General features: G+C 37.5%; 1 long non-coding RNA gene across 2 annotated transcripts; it reads left to right on the top strand.

Moving 5' to 3' along the window:
* The first annotated feature begins 8,603 nt into the window (after window positions 1–8,603).
* On the top strand, window positions 8,604–17,877 carry LOC133873749 (uncharacterized). Of its 2 annotated transcripts, XR_009901152.1 has the most exons (4): window positions 8,604–9,250; window positions 11,010–11,826; window positions 15,399–16,256; window positions 16,915–17,877. It is a non-coding gene; the product is annotated as an uncharacterized LOC133873749 (long non-coding RNA). The 2 variants fall into 2 exon arrangements; XR_009901151.1 differs by lacking the exon at window positions 16,915–17,877 and having other exon boundaries at window positions 15,399–16,378.
* Window positions 17,878–18,260: the final 383 nt, after the last annotated feature.

The following is an 18,260-nucleotide window of genomic DNA, read 5'->3' as shown; positions in this document are numbered from 1 at the left end:
TCATTGATACACTTGAGAATAAATTAAAAGAATCTGAGGATCTCTTGAAAAATTTCTCAAGTGATAATTTTAAAAGCATGATTTTTATTCATTCAGATATTTCTAACAAGCCTACTTCAATTGTTGATGATATAAGTACTTCTACTTCACATGCTTTTGATTCCGAAATAGATTCTATTGATATTAAGTCTGTGATAGTAGATACAGCTTGTTTAGAAAATTCTTGCTTAACTAATCATGTGATGCCAAAATCCAAAGATACAGGTACACAAGCTCATGGTAAGTTTGTCCCTACTTGTCATAATTGTGGGAAGATTGGTCATATTAGGCCAAATTGTTATTTGTTGAAATCCCACAGGCCTTGGATTAAGTAGGATGCTTTGAGGAAAAGTGAAGTTGAAGATTCTTCCTCAACAAAATATGTCCCTCCGCATAGGAGACATATAAAAGGTAAGGGCAATGTCATTTGTAAGAATGCTAACCATAATTCTGCAGAGAATGTCAAGAAGCATTCAAACAAAAGAAGCTTGCCCACCTGTCATCACTGCGGCATCATTGGTCACATCCGATCCATATGTCCACATCTCCAAACTCAGAAGTCGAAGGTTCAAAAGGAGCTTCCAGCAAGAGCTACATCTGACATTCTACCTCCGACAGCACATCAGGCTCCACGGCATCAACAACAGTTTGTTCCTGCCAATCAAAGTGGCAAATCAAAGAAGAACAAACCAAGGTGCTACAAGAGAAAGCCGCAGAAGCCCACTAGCAACCATGGCTATGAAGGGTTGCTGAGACTGATGCAAGATATGCTAAGGAGTATGGCCAATATGGACATGACCCACAAACCATCTCCACGGGTTAAGCAGATATGGGTCAAGAAGGATGAGACCATTCACCCCTTGAGGGGGAGTGGACTTACCTAGTAAAGGTGAAGTCTCTCATGCCTAGGATTGTGGTTCCTAAATCCTAGTACATGTCAGGTATGTTTGCATTGCATTGTCTATCTTGTCATATCTTATTCATGCCTTGCATTCTGTTTGAGGAACTGTTTATTTTATCCCCATATTTTCTCTTGTTATCTTGAGAAGCTTCTGCAGATATATTTTTGGGGATGACAGTTAAAAGCACGTCGGGCGGCTACTTTTCGGTCTTGGTATTTCTAAACCTCTCTCCATGAGGATAGGTTTGCTTTACCTTACATGCTGGGATTAGATGTCATTTCCTTTTCCATAAGCATGTCTTTGTTGTTTTTCTGTTTATTTGTTTTGAACAAAAAAAAAAAAAAAAATTGGGGAAAAGATGCAGAATTTTATTTTTCTCTTGATTGCTTTTCAGATATTGCATGTGTTTTTGCCTGATCTCTCAATTCATTATGCATTGATTAACTATGCTTATATATGATTGAGAGTTTATGCATGATATCTGCTAAGTTTTCCTGTTGCATCTTAAAGATAGATAGTTACTTTCCTCATGCGATGAAAATGTGCACTATCTAAGACTCCCCTAAGGTACATCTTTTCCTTCTCTGACTTTTTGCTTCTAGAAATTCTAGATAAGAGAAGAAGTTTTTGATAAGATGGCCAGATTGACCACATGCTAGTTGAACCTAGAACCTAAAAATTCTGGCACTTTCTCTAGATTGCAGCATCAAAAGAATCAAGCAGTAAATCATTTGAATTTTGCGCTTTCATTGTTTATTCACTGCTTATGTGCTGAATTTGCAATATGCCTTGCCCTTCATGGTGCAAGTAAAATTTACCTTGTCCCTCATGGTACAAGTAAAACAATTAGGTGCTGCATCTTAGAGGGAGTGTATCAAATGAGGGTGGCTAGGCCCTAGTAAGATAAGGTTTGACTTTTGGCTAATCTTTCATTGATTTTCTCTCTTGGTTGAAAATCTGGTTGCTTTTTGTCATATCAGTGAATTTCATACCTTATTGAGAAAGTCTTCACACACACACACGCATTGCATGAGTTGAGTAATCTATTTAAAATTTCTATTTGCAGGGAAATTTGGGTTTATTGAATACTTAACTCTCATTTATATCTTTGCATATTTTTGCAATGCTATTTGACTGTTTTATCAGTTGATTATACATGCATGTTCTGAAGCTAACTTTAGGAGAAAAAAAAATTTCTGCAAATTTTCCTAAAGTTTCAGATTTTCAGTGTGAAGCGTCCAAACAGACCTAATCTTATGTCCGAACAAGCGCAGTCTTGCCTAGCAGTAGCCGTCCGAATGGTTAAGTGACACGTCCGGATGGGATCTCTACAGGTTTAAGACTTGCGTCTCTTTTTCTGCCATACACACATCTTTGCATTTTTATTGATTTATCATGGCATGTTGTGTGTTTTTCTCGTGGATTTCTCCCAAGATTTTGGCATTCTGTGCACATCTCTTTTCATCCCATGATCTTCATTGTGTCTTCCGTTATTCTTTTAAGTCTGTGCTTTTAGAATATTGGAATATTTGTTGGGATATTTTCTTGAGATATTGTGCATAAAAATCCTTTTTTGTCTGTGGACTGGGCTGATCTTTTATGCCTTATGAATAGCTGCATTGCTTATATTTCTCTTTGGCATCCATTTGATAGCCGTCTTAAATACCACACTATTTTTGGAACTAACAAGATCTAATGGTATTTTTGGAAGTATTTCTGGTTGGTTTTGATTCAGGAATATGACATCCAGCGGCATCCAACACAATGTCTGACAGATGCATCCTTTGGAAAACTGACTATTGTTGAAGTCAGATGTTCAATTTCCAAAAGTCTTGGGATTTGATACTTGGAGGATTTTTGTTCCTCTCTTTTGGGCCACTTGCAGACTTTTTTCTATTCTCCTATTGTTTTGGATTTTAGAAAGTTTTTGTTTGTGGATATTATTACTCTATTTACCCTTGTACTTCTGAGACATTGAGGGGGAGTAATTGTTGTGTGGTTTTTCTCATTACTCTGTTTTACCCTTTGTCCATTTGTGATTTTTTATTTAGACCGAGAATGTATTTTTAACCGGTCAAGTGATTATTGTCCCAGAATGGCCAAAGGGGGAGTTTATTGGTTTTTGTGTTGGCTACATTCTGTTGGACAAAATCACTTTTATGTAATGTTGCTGCTTTCATAGGGATGCTGCTTTATCCAGAGTCTACTCTTCAGCTATGTTCCTCGAGAAGATTTTGTGAAGTTTTGAAGGATTTATTTCGGTTCCCTGTCAGCCGTCCGAACGACGTGGTATTCCGTCCGGACGCTCATCAGTCAGCAACATCCGTCCGGACGAAGAGATCTTTCCGTTCGGACGCCCATCAGTGTCTAGAAGCTTCGAACAGTTCAAGATTGCATCCGTCCGGACACTCTTCAGAGTTCGAGAAAATCCCAGTGTTTCAGTGCATCCGTCCGGACGAAGTGGTTATACCGTCCGGACGCCATTCAGTGTTTGACAAGAATTAGGGTTTCTGCCTCAAGACACAGTTATAGGAAGACGATTGATACAGTCCGGACGATGTGTGATCCCGTCCGGACGATGTCCTCTATAAGGCAAGAACGTGCATACCAAGTTCAACCGTCCGGACGTCAGCCTTCATGGTCCGGACGATCAAGCTTCATATATGGAAATTGCGTGCACCAGTTCAACCGTCCGGACGTTAGCCTTCAAGGTCCGAACGCTCCAAGCCTTATTATGGTAATTTCGTGCAGCCGAAGTGTAACCGTCCGGACGTGGCCTTGTTATGAAAGCTTTCGGTGCTATTTTGGAAAGACGGTTGCAATTGACTGTCCGGACGCTCGGTCAAGCCGTCCGGACACCTTCCGGTATTTTGGTCATAACTTTTTACTCAAATATCGGATTGGACAAAATCGGCATCATTGGAAAGCTTAGAAAAAATACTGTAATTTGAGTGTCCAGACGGCCACCAGAAGCATTTGAACGGCATCCGTTCGGACGGAAAGATTTACCCATCCGGACGGCCCTGCAGAAAATTCCAGAATACTTTTCGGACAAGTAAAACTTGGCCCGTCCGGATGGCCCAAGGCTCCCGTCCGGACACACGTGCCTCAAACTCTGTTTTTGACTCAAAATAAGGTTTCCTAAACGTATAAATAAAAGGCTCTAGGCATGCTTTCAACATAGAATTCGGTGGTGAATTCTCTACCGCTTACAGAGGGTGTTTAGGGAGATATTGAAGATCTGCTAGCTCTCTAGCTTTGCCAAGTGTGTGATTTGATCAGCCGTGAAGTCTATCTTAGGGGTTGGCCCTAAGGTAAATGATTCCATTGAAGACCCCTTCAGGTAGGAGACCTGGTTGGGAGGCGTTCGTGTTGGGTTACATGTTAGAGAGCAAGGTACAACCACTGCATCGGGTATATATGAGTGTTACTATCTTGTATCTAGCTTTGTCTTCTGAATAGTGGATATCCTGCGTTTGGCTGCCCCGAAGTGGTTTTTCTCTTAACTGACTTTCCACTTCGTCAACAAAAATATGTGTATCATTTATTTTCTGCTGTGCTTTACTTTTTGTTGACACTTGTGCACACACTTTATTTTAGAAGTCAATTTCAATTTTTAATGTTCCGGCTTTTGATGGCACGAATTATGGCTGTTGGGAAGCTCGTATGTGCTTCTTTTTAAAATCTATTGATGTTTGGAAGATTGTTGAAACCGGTTGGATTAAACCAGAGGATACAACTGACAAACTCACAGTTGCTCAAACCAGCGTGCGACTTTCCAATGATATAGCCCTCCATGCTCAATGTCGAGCACTTTCACTGTCTGAATTCGCAAGAATTTCAAACTGTGAATCCACTAAAGAAGCATGACAAATCTTAGAAATAACATATGAGGGCACCAAACTTATTAAATCTGCCAAGCTTCAAACGTTGATTTCTAGATTTGAAGAAATTAAGATGCTAGAGGATGAGACATTCGGTGAGTTTTACACAAGAATCAGCGACCTGAGGAACTCGATGGTGAGTCTCGAGAAGATGTTATCTGATGTAAAACTCATCCGAAAGATTCTAAGGTTTGTGCCAGAACGTTTCAGGATCAAAGTTACAACTATTGAAGAAAGCAAGGACCCAGAGTCGATGAAGATTGAAGAGTTAATAGGATCTCTTCAAACTTATGAGTATTCATTGCCTCCAATCAAGAAGGCAAAGGCAATTTCCCTCAAGGCATTTAAAAAGAAAGCCAAAATCTCATCTGAGGAAGACTCTGATAATGAAGAAGAAGCAGTGGCAATGCTGGCCAAGAACTTTAGGAGATTAATGAAGAATGATAAATTCAAGAAGAAGTTCACTAAAAGACTGAAGAAGGCCCCTAAAGAACTTGAGCCAGAAGAAGCTGCGAAGAAGGATCAAAGAGGTCCTAGATGTTTTGAGTGCTCAGGCTTTGGGTATATTCAGGCTGACTTTAGAAATCTCAAGCAGGCTAAAGGGAAGGCCTACAACACTACTCTCAATGATGAGTTAAAAGAAGAAGAAGAAACTCCTGGTAAAGATCAGAAATTTCTAGCCTTTGTGGCTCCACATGAAGACCAAGAGGATTCCCAATCCTACTACTCAAAACGCAGAGATGAAAACAGAGAAGAACTCAATGAGGCCTATAAAGTCCTCTACGTAAAGTTCTTGAAGCTAATGGAGATTCGCCAATAACACGTGCATGAGCTGAACAGTTTGCAGACTGAGAAGAGTTCCTTACTGCTCAAGATTCAAGATCTAGAGGAGAAGTTGTTGGTGACACAGCTACAGTTGGAGAGGGTCACTGATGAGAAACTCACTCATTTACTATCAACTTAGAAGTGCCTAACTAACAAAACCGGACTTGGGTATGTAGCTTCTACCTCTGATATTCCCTTTACTTCAAAGACTGTGTTTGTGAAGCCCACAATCCCCGAGCCTTCACCCGCCTGTGAGGATAAAGGGAAGGCTGTCATTGGAGGAGAAGGTCCAGTTGATGCTAAAATCTGAAAATTATTGGACTTCTAATTTATCAAGTATGTGCAATAGTATGCAAAAAAATATCACAATGCGAAAAATAAAGAGACAGATATTTTGTTGACGAAGTGGAAACTCAATTAAGAGAAAAACCGCTCAGGGGCAGCCAAACCCAGGATATCCACTATTCAAAAGACAAAGCTAGTTACAAAGCAGTAGCACTCACATACCCTTATGCAGTGGTCGTACCTTGAACTCTAATGTGTAACCCAACACGAACACCTCCCAACCAAATCACCTACTTAAAGGGGTCTTCAATGGAATCATTTACCTTAGAGTCAACCCCTAAGATAGACCTCAGTTTCAGCATAGCAACAGGACTTGGCTAGGGCTTGAGAGTGAGCAAATAAACATAGTAACTCTAAAATATAGCTATCTAAGCACTACGGAATTCACAACCAAATTCTCACAATTCTCAAGCCTAGGGGCCTCTATTTATAGGCTGCAGGTTCAAATGAGCGTCTAGCTTGAAATACCTAGGCGCCGTCCAGACGGTAGACATAAGGCGTCCAGACGAACAATTGTGAGATCGGCTTTCCAAATTTAGCTGAAATTCTTTCCTGAATTGAGCCGCGCCCGGACGGTGTTGCCATAACGTCTGGACGGTCGCACTTTAGCTGCATGCAATTTCAATATCAAGGCTTGGCGCATCTGGACCATAACATCTACCGTCTGGATGGTGAATCTGATGCACGTAATTTCCATATATGAAGCTCGAGCGTCCGGACCATGAAGACTGTCGTCCGGACGTCTGAAATTTGAATGCTCGACTTGCCTTATGAATGAGCGCGTCCAGAAAGGAATCCACATCGTCTGGACGGTTGCAACTGTCTTCCCATATCTGTGTTTTGGAAAGAAATCCCCTAGCTGATTGAACATTGAGTGGCGTCTAGACATGCTGCTGAGACGTCCGAACGGATGCAAGCTGGAATGGTTCGAAGCTTCTCGACGCAGAGGAAGGTCAGGACGGAAAGTTCTCATCTTCCAGACAAATGATGCTTAGATAGTTGAGCGTCCGGACGGATGCAAGGGATCTGATTTCTTTGACTTGGAATCTGTGCAGAATCTTTTAGAAACCTATCTTTGAAGAAGACTTCTGAAAATTGACTGAACTCCTAATTAAAAGCATCATTGCTTATGTTACTGACTGATGAATGTCTAGGCGTTTCACTAGGCCGTTCGGATGATAAACTCGAGATCCAACTTTTGCTGAGCTGTAGACATTGCAGAGTCTTCTTGGAGTCTGAAAATTCCTTCTTAATGCTTGTGACACTGATCTTGTCATAATAAGACCCTTTCCATATCAGAGAAATAAACTCTGAATATTTGAAGACTCTGAACTAATATGGTATCCCTGTGAAATCAGCAACAATACATGATAGTGATTTTGTCCAACAAAATGTGGCCAACACAAAAACTAACAAAGTCCCCCTTAGGCCATTCTGGGACAAAAATCACTTGACTAGTTAAAAATACAATCTCGGTCCAAATCAAACATATACTCCTCCTTTTTTGTCTCAAAGGGACAAAGGGTAAACTAAGTTTAGAAAGACCACAGAAATAAAATGCTCCCCCTTAATGTCTCAATAGGACAAGAGTAAACAGAGTATACAAAATCCACAGACAAAAACGTACTATAATCCAAAACAAAAGAAAAATAGAGAATAGTCTACAACTAGCCCAACAGAGAGGAACAAAAAATCCTCCTAGTACCGAATCCTGCTAATCCTCTGAAATCAAGTAGCAGAGAGAAAGCTGTACAAAAGGTTGGATTTGTACTACTTCTAGAAGCCGGGAACCATGGACTGGAAAACCTTCAGTCGCTTGATTTTGCAAAGCTTGAACCTAGTTATTCGCAAATTGACATCCTCTAATGTAATATCCCAAATTTTAAGACAGGACGCCTTCAATAGAATTTAAGACCCGTGGTGATCAATCCACACTTTTAATCGCTCGATCTATTTTATTTACTCATCATGATTAAGTCGCTCGATCAAATTAATAATCGATCAATCTATTTTATTCGCTACACATTCGCTCGATCGACATTATTCTAATAATTGCATATTTATGCGCCACCTATTTAAGAAACAAACCTAAATATCTGGTGAATTAGTTGAGATAATAATATCTCTAATATTATTATATGAGAATATTTTATGGAATAATATTATTGATATATAATATTATTGAGAAATATTTATTGTACATAATATTATTCTGGGCTAATATTATTTGGTATAATAATATTATCAGTATAATAATGTTATTCAAAAATTAACATTAATTATGAAACGACCTAGGCTCAAAATGAGTTTAAAATTATACGCTAATGAGATATTAAATGAGAAAGACATTATATAAAAATACCAATAATTAATAATAATTAGATTTTATTAAAAAGTTACTCTAGTTAACCTAACTAGATAAAAGTTAACTATGGGTTAACTAAATATTTTTAAAGATTAACTCCAGTTAATCTAACTTAGGTAAATTTTAATCATGGATTACTCTGATATTTTACTTTTAACTCATGTTAATTTTAACTAAGGTAAAAATTAACCACAGTCTATTTCTTTCTATAAATAAACCATTAACTCCTTCATTAAACTTGCACCATCCAGTGTTAATCACTAAGCTCTTCTTCCTCGTTCATTTCTCTCTTCTTCTCTCTTTATTTTTTCTTCTTCCTTTCTCCTTCTCTTTACTGATTTCTTCTCTTCTCCATCCGAGTCTCTGATAAAGAGACGATCGTAGGGGAGAAGAGGAGATAAAAGAAAGAGAGATGAAAGGGAGAGTCAGAGATGAAAGTGAGAGATCAGTGAAGAGAGAGAGACCCGGTTCCCCTTTCTTCTCCTTAACTCCTTTCTTCCTTTGTTCTTTCTTTTCTTCTTTTCTGAGACAGAGGATGAGAGAGAGAGAGAGAATCAGAGAGACATAGAGAGAGAGAGAGAGAGAGAATCAGAGAGACATAGAGAGAGAGAGAATCAGAGAGACATAGAGAGAGAGAGAGATTTAAACCGGGTGAAGACCCGATCGGAGGCCGATCTTCCGGTGGAGCCAGTGAACCCGTCAGACCCAAGAGTATCCGAAACCTAGGAGACCCGAAAGAAGCCCGATCCTCCGATGGATTTTCAGCATTTGGAGCGCGACTTCCGATGGATCATTGGCTGGTTGAGCTAGGGGTGATTTTCGACGATTCTAGCCGGAAATTCGGTGATTTTCAGGGGCGATTTTTCGGTGAAGCTTAGAGATATTTTCCGGTGAATTTCGACAGCCTTAAACAGAAATTCTTGATGATTTCTTATGATTTTTATCTGGTTTATTGATGATAAATGATTGGGTGTTTTTGGATGTGTAATTATTGATGAAATTGGGTTAAATTCACTGATTGGCCGAACCCTTTGAAGCCAATTTTCTGTTTGTTCTTCTTTCTTCCGATTGTGTGTGTGTGTTGTTTTTCCCTTGTGTTGGGTCCCTTAAATGCCTGGGTTTGTGGGTAAACTAGAATGGATTTTCGGTGGGTTTGCTTGTATTTCCTGTTCCAGCCAGTGTGTGTGCATGAGAGATAATGGGTATAAGGACAGAAATGGGTATTGATGAATTCTTCTTCTATTCGACCGTGTCTTCACTGATTTAGAGTAGGTGTTTTGGGTTATAATTTGTGATGTTGATGTTGGGTATGGATTTTGAAATGAATTTTCCCGTTGTATCTTTCCCTTGATTTTGATGCGTGTATGCTCTGTTTTAGCCAATTATTGTCGTCCCCTGTTTGGATGAGTTTAGCCGGTTGTGTGATGGGTTGACTTGGGTGGAATTTTGGGTATTTAATGGTGATCTGGGCAGTATGGTTTTTGATCAATTTGGGTATTTTGTTGGTGTTGTTTTAAAGCTTGAGGTGTGTTACCCGAATCCCCCACAACTTGGTGGTGATGGATTTGGAAGCTGGAAATGTATTTTGAGATTTTGGGTTGTTATCTATTGTTGTTTGGTTGGGTTGCTAGTGATTTTGAGTTGAACCTGTGTTCCCCTGTTTTGTGGTTCTTTGGCTGACTATGTGTTTGTGGTTTCTGGATATTTGATTTATGGTTGTATGAGGTTCATATATGTATGTGTCGTGAGTGTTGATCGGCTGGCTTGGGTATTCCAGTGACTGTGTGTGGTGTCTACCCACATTCCCCTCTCTCAATTATGGGTTGTGTTTCCCTGTTTTTGGTTATGCGAGCAGAATGGTTTTAGGTAGTTATTTTGTTAGTGGTTTTTATTACAATGGATTATTATTATGATATTTTGAGTGTTAAAATAATATGAGTTTTAAATGATATGTGGAAGGTATATATAGATGATTGTCACTAGGAAATTAATATATATAAGTTTACTTTGATTAAGAATCTTTTTATAAATGAAAAGATAATTGTATCCATGAGTATACAATAAGGTTTATGAAACAATAATTCGATCTATATAAATAAGAGTAATATTCCCGAGAGATGATGTTAACACTCTGTGTATATAAATATATATTTATTGCAGAAAATGAGCTATTTATGAGAACTGCACTAAAGGGCTGTAAGTATCTCTATACTTACTGAGGGTGATGTTGGTGGACTTTTCCATTATATTGTGTTTACTGCCTTATTTATTTGGTTGCGCATATGATTTTACATATTTTCTATTTTAACTAAAGTTGTTAATACAAAACTGGTATGCAGTGGGGGATGATGGCTGCCAGTAAAACCTAATAAATAAACGGGCTAAGACCTTTGTCTCTTAGTCTGCTAGGACCTTTGGATTCCAGTAACAAACAAATAAGCTTTAAGTGAGAGTTGGCTAATACAGCCGCCGGGGGGGGTGATGGTATTGCCAGCTGGGGTAATATTGCGTATACACGTGATTATGAAACTATATTACATTGTGTTGTATTTCATAAATAAATCAGCATTCATATTGTTATGGGAAACAATAGATTCACTTATGGTACTTTGTGTTTTTGTTTCTATATATATACGTATATTGTTGCAGGGTTTTATAGATGAAGATTAGAGCTCGAGAGGTTTTAAAGCTAAGGACACATTGATTATATTTTGTTTGTAGTCTTCTGTATATATAAGCTTCTATGTTGATAAGATTTCTAAAATTTCCATGTATCCTTTTGTGTCACTATTGACACCTGTTTACATGTATTTGTTCTAAGTATTTTTAATGGATGTCTAGAAGTATTTCAGTTAGAAGTTCTGATGTGTTATTTAAATCCAAATTTGTGGGATAATTATATATTTCGCTGCTATATTGTAACTCTGTTGTAGTAATGTCACATGAAAATCGAAAAATTTTCACTTATGTCATTTTGTAAAAGGCGGGGCGTTACAGAGTGGTATCAGAGCGGGTTGCTCTGAGGACCCTAAGACTTGACCCTAAAAGTTTAGAAATAACACAAGAGCTATATGTATAAACCATTTTTCTGAAAAATGCTTTGTGTGAATTATGTGATGTCTGCTTATTTATGCTTCCATCTTTGGATGAGCTATGAATGTGTGCATCTCAATGTTTTGCTATATATTGGAAAACCTATTGATCTAATTTGCATGCTAAATGAAAATTGTACTAAATATGAAACTGCTTTTATTAAGAAATGATTTTGAAATGAGGAAAATATTTTAAGAATAAACTTTCAACATTTGTGTTAGTTTGTAGTTGGCTATATTCTATTAGACAAAATCACTTCTATGTAATGATACATTTAAATAGGGATTCAGCTATTCAGAGGTCTTCTAGAAGATTTTGCACAGTCTATAAGTCAGAGAAATCGGATTTGTAACGCCCTGCTTTTACAAAAAGCGTAAGTGAATTTTTTTTTTTAATTTTCACATGACATTATGATCTCATCAGAGTTAAATATTGACAGCGAAGTATTATAATACAGACTTAGGAATTAAACAACACTTCAAAGCTTATATTGAAATACCTCAAAATAGACATAATAAGTAAGTCAACATAATTACACAAAAGTAGTAGTAGTCATGCCTCATAGGGCATATAATTATACAAGCCCAAAATATCTAAAGTTTAGTAATTACATAACAGCAGAATATAAATATTGTTTTTGAAACTAAGTTAGTGAACCACATCACAGTAGTTCGCAAAAAGGAGGCAGTCTAGCCTCAAATAATAGTATCAGGATCCAACTAAGAGTCTTGATAGTCCTGATATTCTTCTTCTTCATAACCTGAATTATCACACAATACAAGGAGAAAACAACATAAAATACTAAAGTGAATCCACTGTTTCCCATAATAATATGAATACTGATCCATTTAATAGATGCAACATAATGCAATGGCTTTATAATTATATGTATATGCAAAATATAATCTATGGTCGCGAAACATAGACATAGATTGAATATAAACATAACCATAAAGTAATGACAGTTTCAAATGTAGAGTGTTAGGTATTTCCCTTTTTCCACTCCTCTGTTGGCCTTGGCACGGTTAGCGTTTTATTTGAAGCCTTGACTTCCTCGCTTTAACTTTTAATTATAATCTTTAGGAGCCTGGGCTCCTGGAAACCTTGGTTTCCTTGGTGACCTTGGTACACCAGTTTTTGTATTTATTATTCTCTTTTCAAGTACTTTCTCATTCACCGAGAACCTAGGATCTCTAGTGAAGCCTCATGTACCCACTGTGGATCTTGATCTAACAACTTGTTATTAGACAGATTATTAAAATAATAAAATATGCAAAGTCACATGCGCAAACAAGTAAATAAAGCAGTAATCATAATATTATAGGAAAAATTCACCAGCTTCGTCCTCAGTAAGCATAGAGATACTTATTAGTTTGCTTCAACGGTTATCCTCAAAATTGCATAATCATAATCATGCAATAATAATAAATTAGAAATAAAACCTTACAAAAATATTTATTATTATCATACTTCACTTATTCATTAGAGATTATTTTTCTATTATGACTGCTACAGATTTGAATATAATGGTTTCATTACTACAACCTCATCCTTATTTTATTCTATAAATTAATTCCATGTATAAAATGGATGTCATAAAATATCGGTGTATTAATATAAAAATGATTAGGCGGCATAATGAAGCTACTAAAGTTGCTCTATATTAGATACATCTTCCTCCAAAAAAATTATGGGATAATTGCACCGTTGGTCCCTGTGGTATGCCATAATTATTTTTCACTCCCTATGGTTTAAAAAGTTCATGAGAGGTCCCTGTGATATGCAATAATTACATTTTATTCACTGGGTGGATTTTTCGTCCACAATTTTGACGGAATCTATTAGCCTTACACGTCAGCGACACGTGTCCGTCTTAATAAAAAAAAAAATATAAATTTATTAAAAAATAAATAAATAAACTTTAAAAAAAAAAAAAAAAAATGGCAGGCTTGGGGTGGCCGTGCGCCAACCCCGGCGGCCTCTGGGGGTGGTTGGGCGTGCCCTTGCCCCCATTTTTCTTTTTTCTTTTTTTTTTTGTTTTTTTTTTAATTTTAATTTTTTTAAAAAAAATAAGTATTTTTATTTATTTTTTAATAAATTTATATTATTTTATTAAGATTGGACATGTCAGCTCCACGTGTCACCAATAAGATGGCGACACGTGGCATTTGACGGAATCTGTTAAAAATTTTAACAGAATTTGACGCCAGGGATCGATTTGTAATTATTGCATACCACAAGAATCTCTCATGCACTTTTTAAACCCTAGGGAGTGAAAAATAATTATGGCATACCACAAGGACCAATGGTGCAATTATCCCAAATATTATTATGTACACATACATATAGCACGTAAGAGATTTATATTACTTAAAGCGAGTTTACAAGCTTCACCTATTTACACGCACATACATTATTTTACTCTTCTTTAGTAAACACATTTATCTAATCAACACACATACACATCTATATATTGCACACACACTTCTCTTTCAACTAGCTCACTTCTTCATTCCCAAAAGCAAACTTATATGATTTATACTTAAAAACACACCTACTTTAGGTAGGAAATTCCAGCACATATCTCCCTTTTAAACACACAAATTCTCTTCTTTGCTTCCTTCCATTTCATGCACACATACACACACTCCAAGCACTCAGCACATTCACACTTACCATAATCATTTCAGTACTCTATTATACCATACACTCAATACATATTTCAGCAACATAAACTCACTCATAGCATTACTAACATGCCCTTCATTCCCACAACCATACCTACTATATATATATTTTTCAAACTTTCGCACACATTCTTCACCTAATTTTATTCTTAAATTCAGTTATTAAACACTCCATTTACTAGGTAGAAGCTTGGGTAATATTATGGGAAAGCTCATCTGTTCAAAGAAAACAAACAAGGTTACTATCATATATACACATAAGTTTTCATGGCTGTACTTTCTCATTAGGAGAAGTGAAACAAACCATGATTTTAAAGAAATAAACATTGAATTCTAGAGAGTAAAAAGGAAGATTTATTTACTGAAATTCGTATTCAACAAGTTAGAGAAGAGGGAGAAACCTGATTCCAAAACAAAGTACTTAAATGAGTTGGAAGTTGCTGGTTTTTGAGCTAGAAATAGAGAAGGATTTCAGATATTGTTTTTTGGTGTTTTGTTGAGAAATGAGAGGAGATTCAAGGCTTTATCTCTAAGTGCTGGTTTCATAGGAAAATGTGAGAGCTTTTCCTATTGAAGTTTCAGCACCAAAACAGTGAAGGGAAGGGAGGCTTACGTGAGAGATATGGAGAGAGAGCTTGCTGATTTTTGCTGGCCCATGCATGCTATATACAATAACCATAAATGGTCGGATTGAAGCCAGATAATCCCTCAAAATCGTAGCCCAAATCCCTTAGGACACTATTCCACATCTTAGGCAATAATCACTTGATATCTATAAAAATCTAGTTGGCACTGAACCAAATGGGGCTAACTAGACTAACTAGTTGAGACTATGATCACCTGGAACCAAGAGCATGGTGTGGGTTTAAATTTTAAGGGAAATAAATTTGACATTAGTAGCTTTCACGTAAACTGCATCGCATTGGATAATTAAGTCGTTCGATCTACTATTCAGTCACTCGATCGACTTTGAACCAGAATCGCTTGATCGACCATAAAGTCGCTCAATCGATCCTATTTTACCCTTAAATATTAAGTCGCTCGATCGATCTAATATTCGATCAATTGACTTCGCTTCCAAAGTCGCTTGATCGACTTTGGTTAGTAATTTCTTTACTAATCCGATTTCTATACTTATATGTATATAAACACAATCCTATTTAAGCTAGCAATAATAATTATTAAGCCTTATACCTATGCATGCATACGCACATATTTTTATTTATGCATTATCATCCTAAGCTTAGTGTTTTCCCAGGTATTACAAGATTCCTTGCAGTCGTCCGAACGACGTGATATACCGTCCGGACGCCCAACTGTCCAAAGCATCATCCGTCCGGACGACGATAACTTTCCGTCCGAACATTCCTTTATGTCGAGAAGCTTTGAACTGCTCCAGCTTGCATCCATTCGGATGTTTTAGCAGCACTTCTGGAAGCCACTCAGTGTTCGACCAGCTATGAAATTTCTTTCCAAAACACAGATATGGGAAGACAGTTGCAACCGTCCAGACGATGTGGATTCCCGTCCGGACGCGCTCATCCATAAGGCAAGTCGCGCATTCAAAATTCAGATGTCCGGACGCGTGAGCTACACATTTGGAAATTGGCTGCATCAGATCAACCGTCCGGACGATCATTCCTATGGTCTGGACGTGCGAAGCCTTAATATGAAAATTGTGTGCAGCGAAGGTGCGACCGTTCGAACGACAGGGTAACACCGTCCGAACGCGACTCAAATCAGGAAAGAATTTCAGCAAAATTTTGGAAAGCCAATCGCACAGTTGTCCGTTCGGACGTCTTATGTCTACCGTCAGGACGGCTCCTAGGTTTTTCAAGCTAGCTGCTCATTTAAACCTGCAGCCTATAAATAGAGGTTCCTAGGCTTGAGAACTACAAGAATTTAGTATTGAATTCCTTAGTGTTTAGAGAGTTATACTTTAGAATTGTTGTGCTGAGTTAGTCTCTCCTAAGCCATTGTTGTGTGTGCTGTTGCTGCGCTGATTTGAAGTCTATCTTAGGGGTTGGCCTTAGGGTAAAAGATTCCTTTGAAGACCCCTTCAGGTAGGAGACCTGGTTGGGTGGCCTTCGTATTGGGTTACATGTCAAAGTTCAAGGTACAACCACTGTATAAGGTTATGTGAGTGCTACTGTTTTGTAACTAGTCTTGTCTTCTGAATAGTGGATATCCTAGGTTTGGCTGCCCCATAATGGTTGTTCTCTTGACTGAGTTTCCACTTCGTTAACAAAATATCTATCTCCTTTAATTCCACATTTTGATATTTTGTTGCACACATTTGTTTATATTAGAAGTCATTTGATTTTTCAATTTGTTACCTTGGTTGCAAAAATAAGGCTAGATATAAAAAAAAAAAAAAAAAACATCTTAAGGATGAAGTTTTGTGAAAATGATAACTATATTGTATGCATGTTTGTATATCTATTGTCTAACAGCAACAAAAACAATCCACTGAATAAGATGAAATTAAACTCTTATTCTAGAATGAGAATTAATACTCATTCATGCGATATTAAAGCGTTTTCAAAAGATTTTGACAAATAATGAGATTTCTTTATGAAAAACAAAGGTTTAATACAATTGCAAGCTTTTATATATATGTGCTTGTAATTTGCATGTTGAAATATGTATAATGACACACAACACCGTTTTGGACCATGTTTACAAATAAATACTTTGATTATTATAAACGTGACCTCTAAGATTTGTTTAGTGATCCTATCTGTTAGATTTATGTAATGGTTGCATTTTAACAGGATGGTCGGTTTTCAATTCAGAATCTTCATGTATTCAGACAATGATCAAATCAAAGACAATAACTGATCACAAGCTTTTTAAAGATGTCCATGAAGAGTCCTTGCAAAATCCAAGACAAAAACAACCGGTTCCTGTGCAACTATCCGGACAAGCCTTTGAAGGCGTCCAGACGCCCCTCAGTGTCCAGCAGATAACGATGAAGACGTCCAGACGTTAGAGCAACACCGTCCGGATGCTAGGTCAATCAGTATTCAACAAGTAGTTGGATTTTAGAAGCCGACACTATTGGGAAGTCTCTGCAAGCCGTCAGGACGACGTGACAACACGTCTAGATGATGTCCAGTATTTCAGAATATTCCAAAGTTTCGTTCGAACGTGGAAAGGATTTTAGTGAAGACCGTCCGAACGCTCGATCAAGCCGTTCGGACATAAACCTAATAAAGATAGAATTGCGCTGTTTCTGAATGGATATCGCATAAAACCATCTGGACGAGGCTAACTTCCGTCCGGACGCTCGCCAGCCAGAGTCTGAATCTCAGCAGTTTTTGAGGTCTATTTAAGCCTATAAATAGGGGGCTTTAGGCTAGTGTTTTGTACAGAATTCGACAGTGAATTCCATAGTGCTTTGAGAGGGTGTTTAGGGAGAATCGAAGATCCGCTAGCTTTGAAGCCGTTACCGGTGTGTGCTCAGTTGTTCGTGTGAAGTCTATCTTAGGGGTCGGCCCTAAGGTAAAGGAATCCATCAAAAACCCCTTCAGGTGGAAGATCTGGTTGGGAAGCATTCGTGTTGGGTTACACGTTAGAGTTAGAGGTATGACTACTGCATAAGGGGAAGTGAGTACAAGTGTCTTGTAACTAGCTTTGTTTTTGGAAAGTGGATTTCTTGGGTTTGGCTGCCCTAGAGTGGTTTTTCTCTTCACAGAGTTTCCACTTCGTAACAAATATCTTGTCTTATTTAAATTCCACATTTAATATATTTGTTTGCACACAAACACACACACTTGGTTAAATTAGACGTCAATAATTATTTTCAATTGGTATTAGAGCAAGTTACACGTGTTTTAGATTTATTTCCTGAGTGTGATTCATGACTACTCTTTTGATAGGTAAACTCTTTAAAAAATCCAATAGAGAACTCAAGAAGATTAAGCAAGAAAAAGAGTCTTTGTTTTTACAATTATCTGAATCACATATTTTGATTGACTCTTTGAAATCTTAGAATACCATGCTTTTTGGTACTGTTGATGCACTAGAGAATAAATTAAAAGAATCAGAGAATCTCTTGGAAAAATTCTGTAGCAATAATTTGAAAAGCATGCTTTGTATTCATACAGATATTTCTAAC

This window comes from Alnus glutinosa, chromosome 7 (assembly GCF_958979055.1).
Source record: "Alnus glutinosa chromosome 7, dhAlnGlut1.1, whole genome shotgun sequence".
Lineage (NCBI taxonomy): Eukaryota > Viridiplantae > Streptophyta > Magnoliopsida > Fagales > Betulaceae > Alnus > Alnus glutinosa.
The sequence above is the reverse complement of the archived record's forward strand: the minus strand, read 5'-3'. Positions and strand labels throughout refer to the sequence as shown.